The sequence below is a fragment of the Dipodomys merriami genome, unplaced genomic scaffold (assembly GCF_024711535.1).
Source record: "Dipodomys merriami isolate MVZ:Mamm:240054 unplaced genomic scaffold, mDipMer1.0.p SCAF_1546, whole genome shotgun sequence".
Classification (NCBI taxonomy): domain Eukaryota; kingdom Metazoa; phylum Chordata; class Mammalia; order Rodentia; family Heteromyidae; genus Dipodomys; species Dipodomys merriami.
Window position 1 is genome coordinate 31,631 of NW_027202878.1, and position 16,374 is coordinate 48,004.

The 16,374-nt window shown below is 38.3% G+C and overlaps 1 long non-coding RNA gene and 1 pseudogene across 1 annotated transcript; both read left to right on the top strand.

Moving 5' to 3' along the window:
• Positions 1-530: 530 nt before the first annotated feature.
• On the top strand, positions 531-5,973 carry LOC138827369 (uncharacterized). Its single transcript, XR_011372055.1, has 3 exons — positions 531-641; positions 2,661-2,711; positions 5,702-5,973. It is a non-coding gene; the product is annotated as an uncharacterized lncRNA (long non-coding RNA).
• Positions 5,974-13,585: 7,612 nt separating this feature from the next.
• LOC138827372 (U6 spliceosomal RNA) lies at positions 13,586-13,685 on the top strand (annotated as a pseudogene).
• The last annotated feature ends 2,689 nt before the right edge of the window (positions 13,686-16,374 follow it).

Genomic DNA, 16,374 nt, shown 5'->3' on the forward strand with positions numbered 1-16,374 from the left:
TCAAGCCCCAGAACCAGCACAAACTAAACAAACAAGGACAGAGAAATAACCCCACATATTTCTTTGGGACCATCGGTAAAGAAGTACTGATCTGAGAAGAGGCTTCTTTTGCTGATAATACTCACTGGTTCCTGCTTTTTTGGAATCCTTATTTCTATGGAGAACTCAGGAACAGATTAAAGGAATTGATAACTGACTCCTGGAACAAGATAATCATCTCAGGGGAGAAATATCCATCCATAAGACACTTTAAAATCTCCATGTCTTTGTTTCTTTTCATTAGAACACTTTTAAAACAATGTCATTTCCTTTTGTTCTATGCTGGTTTTCAAATGGCACATTATTTCTTTTGTAATAGTCTCTACTAGAAGTTTACAGAAAAGTTTTATATGATTAAAGAACACACTCAAAAAAGTCAAGGACAGAGTATCCTTCTAATCTTGGGATTCTGTTCTTGTACAGTTAAAGTAAAGCATACGTTAACTTGAACTTTGTCATTGCTCTATGTTCAATTCCTCTCCTAGGATCAGTTTCCACATCCAGTAACTGTTACTTCCAGTAACAATCGATGGTGCTGCTTGAGGTATAATGAATGTTTTCTGGGTTCACTGTAATAACACAAGGATACCTTTGGACCTGAGGTAACACGTGTTTCAGAGACAACTTAATTAAGATAAAATATGAAATTTATATTTCTTATAAATTCATTATCCATGAGTACATTGAGTTCAAACTTTGTAAGTTCTCTTTAAATGAAGACGAGTTTTAAATGGGAAGAAGGTTCTCAGATCATTCTCTTTGTGAGTGTATTTGCTGCGCATTATTTCCCAAGTGTACATGAGTTAATAGTAAGAGAAAATATAGCAATAATAGGAGAAAGAGAAGTGCTGTGTTTAAGTATAAGGGTTCAATACAATATAGAAGATTCTACAAATAACACAACATTGAAACAATAAAGCCCAGTATGTAGATTTATGGGAGTGATATAGGGAAAGCATTACTCCTAAGTGAAACACTAAGTATGAGGCCACTCCCTTTCTAAATCACGCTTACTAATCATGCAAATTTGTTAAAAGTAAATGGAAGAATAATTCTGCTTCCAATGCAAGTCAGATATAAGAGCCTGGACTTAACTGGAAAAAAAGTCCATCTTGAGAGAGCAGGGATGATACTAGCAATGAACTGGTGGCTACGATGACATTTCTTTTTCTTTACTTATATATACTTTTTGTGGTGGTGGTGGTCTTGGCACTTGAACTCTGGGCCTGGGTACTGTACCTCTGCTATTCAGCTCAAGGCTAATGCTCTACCACTTGTGCCACAGTGCCACTTCCACTTTTCTTGTAGTTAATTGAAGAAAAGAGTCTCTGGGACTTTCCTAGTCGATCTGGCTTTGAACTCCAATCCTCAGATCTCACCGCCATCCGGTTTAACACTCAGCATATGTAATGTGTATGTTCATCTATCTTTATATGAATTCTTGAGTTAAAAATGTGGTATACAGCTTAGACTTTACACTAACAAAAATGTTTTTAATTTAAAAGTTCATATTACTGGATAAATAAAACCTAAGTATGTAAAGGAGTCTGGGAAGCTCAGTTTGCATCCAGCCTGGGCAGAACAGTCTTTGTGACTCTACCTATAATTAACCAGCCAAAACCTGGATTAGAAGAATGGCTCAAGTGATGGAATACCAGTCATGAGCAAGACTGATCAATAAGAGCTTGGGGCTTTTGCATACATACATACAAACATACTCACACATAGAGGCACTTACATGTGCACACATGAATACAAACATGATACAACTCTCAGAACATGTAGAAAAGTTAGAAAACAATATAAAATATGTCCTGAGTAAGACTAGAATCAAGTGATAATTGTTAAAATTAGAATGTCCTCAAGTGAATTACCTTAAAAAATGTTTGAGACTATTACATAGGTAGGGACCAGAGATAGTAAGAGAATCAAGTAATCATTATTAAAGGGATCAGATCCACGGAGGAACGAATCAGAGACCCCACAGGTGCATCTGAAAATGTTCATATCTTGTATGAAATGTTAGAACATCTTTGAAAATAGTAGATGAACAGTCTGAACAGTCAGTCTAATGGATAATATCATTGGAGAAGTTCAGGATTACTAGTCTGTATCTAGATTAAATCAAGAAAATATGGCAGAGCAATGTGATAAAAGGCTAGAATTCTAGCACTCAGACCAAGACAGGAGATTAGAGAGTGGAATTACATAGTGATAGCTTCCCTGAACCAAGGAGTATAATTTTGTCTTAATAAAACAAGCCATTCAAGAAAGGAATACAGGGGCTGGGAAGGTTGCTCAGTGGTAGAACGCTTGCTTTGCATGCCTGAGGCCCTAGGTTCGATTCCTCAGTACCACAGAAGCAAAAAGAAAAAAAGGTGGAAGTGGCGCTGTGACTCAAGTGGTAGAGTGATAGCCTTGAGCTGAAGAGCTGAGGCACAGCACCCAGGCCCAGAGTTCAGGCCCCACCACAGGACCCCCCCCAAAAAAATGAAAGAAAGGAATACACAGTAGGCAGATTGGGCTAATTTTGTCATTATGTTTTGAGAAGTCAAGTTTCTTATTGAAATGCATCTCATATATAATCATCTGTTCAGTTTTAAATGCTCTCTTCATTACAGAACATTCCTAGATGCAAAATGGCTTATGAATCCCATCCAAAATCTGAAAAAGTAAGTAATCATTCTGTTGGATTCTAAAGAAATAATGAAGTATTACAAGGTTAAGCCTGGAAAAATAACAAATTAAATCTAATGTAAGACTTTGTAGATCTTGCTAAATTAGAATTTAGATTTCAAATAAATATTTTGGTTTTGTTTGTGATTTCATAATCTATAGTATAGTACAAAAATTCTTTTTATGTAGATGGTTTAATTGACAAATTCACAAATGATTCTGGCATTCTATTTGCCTAGAATATTCATTCAAGAATGTTATAATTAGAAATTAGTTAATAGATAATTCCAATAGTTCATGTATTAAATGATCATGTGAATAATGTAGACAGAATTGCCAACAAATGGATTGTATTAATTTATAAATTTAGAAAAAGAGCAATTTTTTGAGGCTTTGGTATAACTTGGTATGAAGAGAATAATTCTGTGAGATCCTCTTTCTTCTACCTATATGTAACACAGGAAGCAATTCCCTTAATTACGTGCTTCCGTACACAATGAGAAAAATGCGAGGTTTGGGGTTTGTTTTAATTTTTGTTTTGTTTTATTGGTTTGTCCTAGGGCTTGACCTTTGGGCCTGGAAACTGTCTCTGAGCCTGTTTTTGCTCAAATCTCATGCCCTACCACTCCAAACTCAGTGCCACTTGTGTTTGGCTTTTTCTGAGAAGTTTATGGGAGATAAGTATCTAAGGAACCTTCCTGCCTGGGTGGGCTTTGAACTGTAACCTTCCAATCTTACCATCCTGAATATCTATGATGGTTAAAAATGTATAAATATAAATAATATTTGTAAGTGTTCTGATCTCAAGAATATCAGTGGGAGATAAATTCATGTAACCCAGTTTATTGTGGTGTTCTTTCCAGAACAAGGAGGGCATCACATTAACAGAGGTGTAGTATTTTTTCACAATAGAGATAAGGTATATTTTATGCAACTTATTTTTTAATTTAATTTTATTGACAAAATGATGTACAGTGGGGTCAAAGTAATTGTAAATTAGTGAATACATAACTCATTTTTCTCATAATTTTTCTTCACCCTAATACCCTCACAAGTTGTAATGTACATTTCCAACATAATGTCTTGTGCGTATTGTTATTGCATTGTTTTGCCCTTTGTCCTTTGTCTCGCCATTAAGTTGTTCCCTATCCCTTCCCTAATTAAGGGAAATATATATATACAACACACAGGGTACCAAAATCAAATACAGCAGGGGATAAACCATAGGGGGAAAATCCAAAGAAAATAGAAATCACATAGTACATTAAAAAAACAACAATCGCAAATAAAAATCTCTGTTTCCATATCTTAGAGTTCATTTTGCTCAGCATCAGATTATATGGTCATATATACGTATAACAAAGCCACTGGAAAATAATAGTTTCATGGACAAAATATCATGAAAACTATACGTTAAGTGTTTTGATGGTAAAGGTGGAATTAGGATTGGTGAGTTCGTGATTCTGATAAAGTAATTTCAAAAGAGTTTTAAAATTATGACAGGTAAAATTTAATTGTGCAAACTTTTTAACATCTTAGCCTATTAAGAAAATTTAAACTTGCCTGGGAAAATAGGCTTTCATGCAAAGAATCCATGGAGACTAAGCTGAGAGGGAGCAATGTGGGTGAAGATGGCTCATTTTCACAAAAAACAAACAAATCTCAGAAACCTTGCAATAAATCCTGTAGGTTCCTTTGAGAATTGTCCTTACACAGGAAATGTACTCTCACTGTGTGAAACAAGGTTGTAGTGGAATTTAAATTCAAAATTCTTAAAAAAAAATAAGGCATCAAAATTTGTGAATTGCCAAGCAGTAATTCTCTGAAAAACATAATTTGGGTCAAAATATTTAGGGAGAAAGTGTTCTCCACAATGAAAGAAGGTATTGGGTTTACACTTTTCTGCTTGTAATACTTTCCATAATGTCTTTGCACGTGAAGCAGTGAAACAGAAAAAAATCTTATTGGATACTTCAAACCAATGATTTCACATTTCTAAGTAGCTCACAAAATATAATATCCTTATTAACATGAGATAGTGAAGACTTTCCTTATTACATAAGCCAAAAAGGTTTGGAATCAGAAAAGAAGTGAGCAAATTGAAAAGGAAAGAAAAGGCGTTCTTAGAAGCCCTACCTAAGCATATTGGCTCCAACAGTGGAGGGAGGCCAAAACTTTATGATATATTGTAATAATATTTTTGGTACCTAATGTGATTTTACAGAGCTTATTTGGCTCCTTAATGCAGAACAGATTGAATGAAAACATGATAGTAAATTCCACATCCAAATAAATGAGCTTTAAAAGAGAAACCATCAACATGTAGCAGTGAGGGAGGCCGAATAGTCCTTCAGCTTCACTAGACTTGAAGTCCAGAAGCTGTGATTAATTGGAAATCAGGCAAGAGCTAAGAGGAGGACATCAAAGTAGAACACAGAAGTATTGTCCTTTGTAACAGACACAGTCATTCAAGGTATGGGTGATTTAAATCTGGTCGCCTTAGTAAACCTTGTTGAGCAAATGAAAGACCAAGAAAAAAATAATCGGTTGAAATCATTTTGCAACGAGTAACTTCCTGTTCCCGATATGGCATCAAAGGAGAATACTGAAAGAGAAGATAAAAGTGGAGTATTCTTCGATTTCCTCTAAACATGTTGTTAGCAAAATATATCTTTGAGTTTAGAAGTGTTTGAACCAAAAAGTGGTGGAGTACTTATTTTTGTGGGCACTTTAAACACAGGAAGACTTTAAAGGTAAAAGAAAAAAGAAAACGAATAGCTAAATATTTGTGATCACAGCTTCTTGGACTGGTTTTTTGGAGACAAAGATTTACATTAGAGTTTGTCCACATTAACATAGATGTTGGGTTTTCATGGCAACCAAATACAAGTGTAAAGTTTAATGGCTCGCTTGGACAAGTAAACAGCATGACAGAAAAAAATGGCAAATAATATTTAGTGAATTACTTCGACCAATTATTTTCCAGAACAAAGAAGAAAGATATAACTCAAAATCACTTGACTGAAAAGTACGAGAAAAGAGTAGTGAAGAGAGATGAGCGAAAACATAGAGGACTGTTTTGTTTCCAGTGGAGCACTGGGTTCTTGATCTTGTTTCTTCCATTCTATTCACAAGCTATCAAGTGTGTCTCAGGACTGGAGTATCCAGTTCAGAAAAAGAAAACTCGCTGAAGAAAATATTTGCAGCAGATATAGGTGATTTATAACCTTAGACAATCTATTTAAATCTGTTCAAAACTCTCCCCTGCCCCAAACTGCTCTTTCGAACAGCTTTGTTTGCTTTTCCAAAGACTGCACTTCATTAACTATTTAAAATTTTGAGAGGTCATATTCAACAATCTAGGGATTACTGTTTGGTTGCGATTTCTGTGTGTTTTTGTTTTTTTTTGTTGTGTTTTTTTTAACTGAATTTCAGAAGGTTTGCAAGTGTGTTACAATAAAATATGTCCATCTAATTGTCCAATGCTACTGGATTAGAGTCACTCCTTCTATCATTCTCAACCAACCCCTTCTGCAAGATTAATTTCAGATTTACTAATTCCTTTATCCCATGTGTACATTGAGCATTCTAGCTGTACTTGCCCCTTGTTCTATTTTTCATTCATTCTATGTCTTTACTATTATTCCTCTCTGGTTTCAAATTCGTGATAGTCATTCTGTTAAACTGTTGGTTAATATTTTGAAAGTTTTATATACATTCCATGGAGTTTCAATCCTGCATATACTTGAACTGATGTCAGTTTATATTTCCATAAATCACTCATCTGCAATAACAATTTGCAAGACTGGAGACGTGAAGCCCCTAGACATGATTTTATTCTCATCGATTTGGAAGATGAATCTTTAGTAAACAAGAAAGTATAAAAATGGCTTAGAATGTATTCCTAACTACCAGTTTTTATAAATGGCTTTGTACAATGGTTTTTGATTATTTTATTTTACATGGGATAATATTTTCTACTACCTATAAGTTTTGGAAAAAGAAGGAAGCTTCGATTTACTAGTATAGAGGAATATGATAGAAATAGAAGACAGATTTTATGTTTGTCACATCTCTGATGAGTACCCATATTTAAGGTTTAAATTTATATTTCTTCCTATGTTAGACAGATAGGGAAAACATAAAACAACATATGCTAAGGCAAATATTTGTGACTTTTTAAAATGTACCTTATTAAGTAATGAAATTTACTTTATTAGCTAGTTTGGGTTTGAATTATGGGAGGCTGATCTATTAACACATTTCTGGAAGGCACATATTGAACAACACAAATGCTGGTGGGTATTATTTCTACACTTTAATGAATGGTTGAACCTGTTTGGCATTAGTGCTGGGTAAATAAATCAACTCTGTTGTAACTTACTCCCTACACATGAAAAACTTGTAATGTCACTAAGTATCATCTACTTGTCAAATGTTATTTTTGCGAATGTGATTTTAAAAAGTTTATTTGAAAAGGAATACACTTTCAGGAGATTAAATGTAGGTTATCATTGGTTTGAGAATGACAACATTTTTTACTATAAAACCAAGTTTTCCTGAAGTACCAGTGTTTTGAAGCACTAAGGATCTTCTCAATTAATGTTTTACTGTATTATATTTGATCTCTAAGTCAAATTTACCTAGCCTTGGTAGACCAATTATGGATCTATCGTTTCAGGAACTATTTTTTTGGCCTACTTATGCTGGACTGAAATTTTTCATTAATCATTAGAGGAAGGGTATTAAAAAATCCTGTGACATTTGTGATTTGTTCACTCATATGGCCTGGTCATTTGTAAATTGAAAGTTTGAATTACTGTACTTTCTCTCAGATTTTGTGATCTCATTTTTAAATTTTTTTAAAATTTCTTTTTTAAAGTTTTTTTTTAATTTTTTTTGGGTCCAGTTGTGGGGCCTGAACTCTGGGCTTGGGCTCTGTCCCTCAGCTCTTCAGCTCAATGCTAGCGCTCTACCACTTGAGCCACAGTGCCACTTCTGGCTTTTTCTTTTTGCTTATGTGGTGCTGAGGAATCCAACCCAGGGCCTCATGCATGCAAGGCAAGCACTCTACCACTGAGCCACCTTCCCAGCTCTGTGATCTCATTTTTAATTTTAAGTTGCCTTGCATTTCACAATTGCTTACTGTCTTAAGCAATTGTGTCCCTGAAATAGGAAATGAAAAATTGAGATGGGTCTTCAATTACTTTTTGTTGGCATGTTACATGGGCCTAGAGGAGAATTCTTGTCCTTGTTATATGATGATGGGAGCTGGGATCCTAGGACCCGTGGGTCCTGCAGAAGAATAATACGTTTTAGACATCATATTGGGTATAATCAGTAGGAATGCTTCAGAAATATGTTGAAAAACAGTTTGAGACCAGAGAGTTAAAATCCCTAATAGATTACAGAAAAACAACATCTTTTTTTTACCATGTGAATTCAGAAGATCAAGAACACTTAGTAGGTATCACAGGTTTATACCGAAGACATTGCATTGATTCTTTTTATATTCTAATATATATTCTAAACTGAATTATTTATATTCCAATCTATTTATTGGCATAAATATCAATTTGTCAAATTATCAATTAATTCTAGTAAGATTCACTGTGTGAAACACTGTGATTAAAACATTACCAATTTAAGGCCTAATATCGAGGAGAAACCTATGGACTGCTGTAGAGAGCTGTGAGAGGCCGCACCTGGAAGATGGTGCCAGCTTCCGCCCTCTGCCTTCCCGATGGCGAGTGCTCTCGTGGTAAACAACTCCTGATATGGCTAAGGCAAAGAATCTGGCTTGCTTCCGCGCACCTGAACCTATTGGTGGTTCCCACGTGGCGTATCAGGGTTGGCTACCCAGCGGGTACTTAAGGCTGTGGGGAATTCTCCCCGGGGTTGGGGTCAGAAGATTACAAAAAGGTCCTGAATAAACTGCAGAGAGGAGAGTCCGGTGTCACGTCTTCCTTGCTGGTCGAGGCGGTAGCGACACGTGGTGGCCCGTACGGGGACTCAGCCATAACCCCAACGAGGACTCAGAACTCTCTGCAGTCAGTGTGGTGCACCGGTAAGTCCCCAGGTAAAAGGGGAATCCGCGACAAAAGCGGGGGTAAGTCCCCAGGTAAAAGGGGAATCCGCCACAAGAGCGGGGTGTAAGTTCCCAGGTAAAAGGGGAATCCGCCACAAGAGCGGGGAGTATGTTCCCAGGTAAAAGGGGAATCCGCCACAAGCGCGGGGAGTAAATTCCCAGGTAAAAGGGGAATCCGCCACAAGAGCGGGGGATTTTTGCTCTTCTCGGTAGATAAAGAGAGAGCGAAAACCCAGGGCTAGTCAGTAGAGTAGCCAAAAGTGAAAGTAAAAGTTTGTTTACCAGCTTTAAATGTTTAAAACATGGGCGCTTCTTCTTCGCACCCAATTTTTTTGGCTCTCAATGAGCTACAGCACTCAAAAAAGTTAAAAATAAAAAAGAGTACTTTAGAGAGATTTTTGAATGAATGTGACACCGTTGCCTCATGGTTCGCTGTCTCCGGAAGCCTCACGGTGGCCTCTTGGGAGAAACTAGGGAGGGACCTAGATTTTGCCTCTGAACAAGGAACGCTTAAGAGCGGAGTGAAACTGATAAGAGGCTGTCTCAAGGACCAGCGTTTGTAAACATTTGGGTAAATGCCCAAAAGTGGGATTGCTGGATCATAGCGGAGATCTATGTGAAGTCTTCTGAGGAACCTCCATACTGCTTTCCAAAGTGGTTGAACAAGTTTACATTCCCACCAACAATGAAGTAAGGTTCCTTTCTGTCCACATCCCCCCCAGCATCTGTTGTTGTTAGAGTTCTTGATTTTTGCTGTTCTAACTGGAGTGAGGTGATATCTCAATGTTGTTTTGATTTGCATTTCTTTTATGGCTAGGGAGGCAAATGTTTACAAACAAGACCACACTAAAGCTACCAGCACAACTATGTTTATTGCAGCATTATTTACCATAGCTAAGATATGGAACCAACCCAGATGCCCCTCAGTAGATGAATGGATCAAGAAAATGTGGTATATATACACAATGGAATTCTACACCTCCATCAGAAAGAATGACATTTCCCCATTTGTTAGGAAATGGAAAGGTTTGGAAAAAATTATATTAAGTGAAGTAAGCCAGGCCCAAAGAAGCATAGGTCCCATGGTTTCCCTTATTTGCAATATCTAGTATAGGTATGAGTCAAGCGGAAAAGGTCAGATAATGTGATGTTAGGAAAATGAACCCTAAAATATGTATTTTAATGTTTTCGTTTCTTTCATGCATGTGTTTCTAACGCATTTATAAGATTATTTCTTTGTTGCTTTGTATGTCCCTCCCCCACAGTGTAACCCCCGCTTTCACTATATTTGATGTCAGTATAACATGTGGAGGAGATGGGGACAAAAAGTCGTTTAAGGATTCAGGTGGACCTGTTGCAACAATGAGAAGTACAAAATGTCATGTCAAAACCAGCTTTACAATGTCGGTGTGGGGGGGGGAGGGGGGTATAATTGGGTGGGGGGAGGGGGGTAAAATTGGGTGGGGGGAGGGGGGAGGCGGGGAAGGGAAGTGAAGGGTAAACAAAGGAGGAGGCTGCAATGCTTGGTAAGAAATGTATGCATTATCCTGCCCATGTAATTGTAGCCCCCCTGTACAGTATGTTCTCAAATAAAATAAAATACAATTAAAAAAAAAAAAAAAAAAAAGGACCAGCGTTGCAGTGAGGCGGTAGAGAATGGTCAGGCCGCCTTAGAAATGCTGCAGGAAGAAAGATCGGAAAGGGCAGACAGCGAAAAGGAGGAGAGCGGGGGGGGGGGGGGAGGGTTATACCCTGATTTTGCCGAACTAGAGACCTCTGAGTCTACAGACTCAGAGGAACTACAATCACTCATAGAACAAATAGAAAAAACAAAGATAAGAAAGAGGAGGAAAGGGAAGGAGAGAGAGGACCCAGATAAAGACGAATGCACGCCCTCCATGTGCCGCGCCACACCTTTGGCCCCTCAGCTCTATGCGGAGGACCCTGGAAGTGGCAGCCCCGGCTCTTCTTTCAGCCCAGGCATGTGGAAAGCGGTCAGAACCGAGTTACATCTAGCCTGTCCAATATTTCAGGATCCACAGGGACAGCGGTATCATGAACCCTTAGTTTTTAAGGTGATAAAATCTTTAGCTGAGTCTGTGCGGACATACGGAATCACGGCCTTCATTACTGTAGCCCAGGTGGAGGCCCTAAACAGACATTGCATGACACCCGGTGATTGGAGTGGGCTCGCACGAGCTTGTTTGAATCCAGGTCAGTATTTAGATTGGAAGGCCTTTTTGATTGAATTTTCTAGTGAAGAGGCTGCAGCCAATCAGGCTAGGGGGAAACCAGCTTGGGACAGAGATATGCTGCTTGGACAGGGGAGATTCGCCAATCAGCAGATAGGCTACCCGGTTCAAGTTTATGAACAAATCAATAAAATTGGCATAAAGGCATGGAAGGCCTTACCAAATAAAGGCGAGGTGAGTGGCAATCTCACCAAAATCCTGCAGGGCTCTACGGAGCCGTTTTTGGACTTTGTTGCCCGTATGGTCGAGGCCGCTGGCAGAATTTTTGGTGACCCAGATGCAGCCATGCCATTAATTAAACAGCTTGTTTACGAGCAGTGCACTAAGGAATGCAGAGCCGCCATAACCCCATATAAGAACAGGGGACTGGAAGCATGGATGAAAGTTTGCAGAGAGCTGGGCGGACCACTAACTAATGCTGGATTAGCTGCTGCTGTGGTGCAATTAACCCAGAAGAATGGGGCTGGGAAGGTAGCTCAGTGGTAGAGCGCTTGCCTTGCATGCATGAGGCCCTGGGTTCGATTCCTCAGCACCATATAAGCACAATGAAAAAAGCCGGACGTGACGCTGTGACTCAAGTGGTAGAGTGCTGGCCTTGAGCTGAAGAGCTGAGGGACAGCGCCCAGGCCCAGAGTTCAGGCCCAGGAAAAAACCTATTCAAAAAATGCTGCAAATTTGTCTAAACAGTTGTTTAGTTATCTTTTAGGTAATTGAACTGGGGAGTTCGACAGCCTGATGGAACAGCTCAGGGTTGCCATCGTCATGGTGAACTCGACCCGAGTGGATGCCGGATTGGCGGAGGGGTTATCTTCATGGATCTCCGCTGCTATGATTCATCTCAAGGAGGGGGCGGGTTTGGGAGCCCTGATAGGCCTCCTGGTGTTAGCCTCCTTGGTATGTCTGTGGTGCATTTGCCAAATTAGAGGTTCTCAGCGTCGCAGTGCAGCCATGATTATCCAAGCCTTTACAGTCATTGGAGCAGGTCAGTCCCCATAAGCGTGGCTTGCCTCCCTAAAACAATGAACACAGATTGCAAAGCCAAAGTACTGCAGTCGAGAGGCATGAGTTTTGCCCTCGAGGAGAGCATGTTTGATTGCACACGGGTTCGATTCGCCTTTTCCCGTCCTTGTGAAAAACGAATCAATGGGCAGGCTGAGTCATCCCTAGAGAAGGCTCCCTCTGGGAGAAGGCTTGTATGCAGTCCTTGCAATTGCACAACAGGGATCAGACCTCTGTTCTCATCTGTGTTCTTTAAACAAAAAAGGGGGAACTGTAGAGAGCTGCGAGAGGCCGCACCTGGAAGATGGTGCCAGCTTCCGCCCTCTGCCTTCCCGATGGCGAGTGCTCTCGTGGTAAACAACTCCTGATATGGCTAAGGCAAAGAATCTGGCTTGCTTCCGCGCACCTGAACCTATTGGTGGTTCCCACATGGCGTATCAGGGTTGGCTACCCAGTGGGTACTTAAGGCTGTGGGGAATGCTCCCCGGGGTTGGGGTCAGAAGATTACTAAAAGGTCCTGAATAAACTGCAGAGAGAAGAGTCCAGTGTCGCGTCTCCCTTGCTGGTCGAGGCGGTAGCGACAGACTGCTCCTGGAGCTATGGAAATATTTTGTGATAGAATATCAGTGGTGTGAGTTCCTGCCTGGTTGGATGGTAGACAGACCAGGACATTAGGTAATCATGCATATGAACATTTTTTTCATCTTCTTGGCTTTAGCTACTTTTGTAATGGTAGGTATAATAATTACATTTTGATAAAATACCTTCTAGTCAGAACAGTTATATCTGAACTGTTCATCTCTCTATGATCCCTTGTTACTAATATTAGTTTTGTTCAAGTAAGATAATCTATGCTGTCAGGGTAACATATTCTGGTTGGTCTGTTCCTACATTGAAGAAGGGTAAAGTGTCATGTAGACATTTGTGCCTGTAAGACCTCATTTGGGAATTTTAAGCTGTAGAAATTTAGAAGTAGCTCTGAAGCAAGGCTTACTTTGAATATATTAGTTCCACAAAGGTAACTCATTAGATAAATAAGTACTTGAGAAGCCATCACCTTTTTTTGAGGTCGTGGGGCTTGATCTCTGGGCCTGGGCGCTGTCCCTCAGCTCTTCAGCTCAAGGCTAATGCTCTACCACTTGAGCCACAGTGCCACTTCTGGCATTTTTTCTTTTTGCTTATGTGGTGCTGAGGAATTGAACCAAGGGCCTCATGCATGCAAGGCAAGTGCTCTACCATTGAGCACCTTCCCAGCCCCACAGCCATCACCTTTGGACCTAGGTATAAAGACTTCAAAGTATGATCAAATTTAAAATGAAAAAGACGTAAAATAGTCATTGACCAAAAAAATTGCAAATGTGAGCAATCGACTGAACAATATAAGTATTTCCCACTATACAGAGAATTTAGGAGAAATAAGATCAATAGCATTTTTAGGAACAATAAGATTTCCTTGTTATAAAGAGGCAACCAAGGATATATTCCTGTATAAAGATTGCATCATTAACTACTTAAATTTACAGGATACTACATGCTTCAGCAGTACGACTATCAAAGTTACAACAATACAAATATTAACATGGCACTTGCACAAGCATGATATGAAAATTTGTAAAGTATTCCATATTTTTCATTCTTCAGATGCAAGAAATGAAAAATAGTTATTAAAAAGTTGATTGCAAAAATACAAGTGTGACAATACATGTAAATCATAGAATTAAAGTTAATTTGATATAGTGTATTAAATCTTCACCTTAGAAAGGCTTTTACATAGCATAACCTTTACAAAACATTTGAAATTAGATAACATCTTCATTTTATCCCAAAGAAATAAAATACTATAAGGAGCTAGGAAAAAAGGAATCTTAAACTGTTTCTTTATGGAATGTAATCTGAAAGGACACATTTATTAATGAACCCATATATTATAAAACAATGTAGAATTCAACGTATTATACCTAGGAGAGAATGAAATAGATTATGGACATTATACAATCAGAATACAGAATATTTTAAAATGTACTTTTCTCAGACAAGCACCAGACATATCTTTAATTTCTGTACTACTAATTTCAACAGGTAAGTTAAAATTATTTCTGATTTAAAATAATCACAAACTCATGGGGCAGGGAAGGTGGTTCAGTGGTAGAGCACTTGCCTTGCATACATGGGGCCCTGGGATCGATTCCTCAGCACCACATAAGGAAAAAAGAAAAAAAGCCTGATGTGGAGCTGTGGCTTAAGTGGTAGAGCGCTAGCCTTGAGCTGAAGAGCTGAGGGACAGCGCCAAGGCCCAGAGTTCAAGCCCCATGACCGGAAACCCCCCCCCCAAAATCACAAAATCTGGAGAAATCATTATAGACGTATACAAACAACTCGAATACATTTTGACATCAAAGTCAGGCAATTCACTTGGAAGAATACAATGGAATCCATGCATTTTTAAAGTAAGATATTGCTGTTATTTTGTATTCTACAAATATTTTGTAAGGACACAATGGCTGGACTGGCGTTTTTGAAATTTAAGAAACCTAATCAAACCATTATGACTTAGGAGAACAATTTTTAAAGCTTTCCACAATTTCAAAGAGGTAGTGATACATACTTATCCTTTTGGCAATATCAAATGCAGTTTCTTCCAACTTGTTCTTCATACCTGGTTTGATATAATGCTTCAACAGAAGGAGATCCAGTGTATCTTTGCTATTTCTATTCCCAGCAGCAAGATTAAAGGTGGTCAAGAGGAATTTAGTTTGGGCATTGGTATCTGCATCATGATGAAGTAATAAAGAAGCCACTCTGGTATTATTCCATGTGTAAGCATTGAGCAGGGGTGTCCATCCATTCACAGTTATTGCATGAATATCTGCCGTGAGCCACCAACTCATGGATATTGTCTAAGTGTCCACTGTAGCCTTCCTGATGAAGAGGGGTATACTCATCGTCATCCCGAGTATCCACATAAGTAGCCTTTTTGGGAAGTAGTCTCCCCATTGTAGTTACCTTATAATTTTCGGCAGCTCAAAAATGAAATTTGCTGGGATCCTTCTCCATCTTTTCTTTTTCTTGCAAATGATACCATTCCTCACTTTTTCATCTTGTTCTTTGTCTTCATTAGAATTGCCTAACCAGAGACTTTGAGTACCAGTGGGCATGAGTTGTACATATATTTCCCAAATAGTTCCCGATGGATGGTTGGACTCATCAGAAAAATCCGGTGAATTTTCTGCATCTGTTTTTTCACCATGAATTATTTTCACATTTTCTAGTTTTACTATTCTAAATTATTCTAACTCGAGAGTAGGGAATTAATAGGAAGCAGAGGAAAGATTTTCCTCTATATTCAAAGGTACAGAGAGAAAATGAGGACCAATAGTGCCTTAGTGTGCAGTTGATTCTAGGAATGAGAAAATAAGAAATAATGTGTTTTATGTAAATAATTTGGGAAATGGCAGAGCAGAAAGTTAAATGATGCAACCAAAAATAGAAAAGCAAAATAAATTAGGAAAGTAATGGATCAATCATATTATCTGTGAGAACCATGAAAGGGAGAGAGGAAGAGAGAGACAGATGTGCAATGACCTAGCAAGCCACAAATCCATGCCTCTGATAAATTTATACGGCAAACAATTTTATTTTTTAAAGGAGATGTAAATAGAATTTCTGTATTTACTTGAAATTAATAAATGCATTTTTAGTAGCCTAGATAAAGAGACATAGCTTTGACCAATTTACAAACAAGAATCTAAATCCTTGATAATTCTAATAACAGATATGACTGAAATCAGTTGAATCACACTTTTCCTGTACAGTGAAGGAATAGGTCCTTGTTAGGAAAGCAGTTAGAGAAGGCAGGCCGATTGTATCTGTGACAAAACTTTGTGGAAAATGGTATTGAGGATTACTTACTGGTGATCCACTTGCACTGGAAGTGTGATTCTGAACTATTGCTTGCTGATTCTAAACTATTGCTTTAATCATTATATTCTCCAAGAACAAAAAGTGAGATTAAATTGATAGCAAAGGACTACTAAAGGACTTCTAATTATGCACATTCAATCATCAAAATCACATGGAGACAATAGAAAGGCCTACTTTTTTAGATGAAAAGTTTCTTTAAAAAACAAGGAAGTTAAGGAGTCCTACAAAGGACTTCTACTTTATTACTTAATTATACATTTTTTCTAGTATTGGGTAACAATAAAGAATGGACCTATTAGAAAGATCTTTAAGCTCATATGTTCAATAGTGAGTTCCTTGATATTATATCATGGTATTATTTATGCTCTTAAGAAGAAATTTACTAGCTTAAATTTCTGA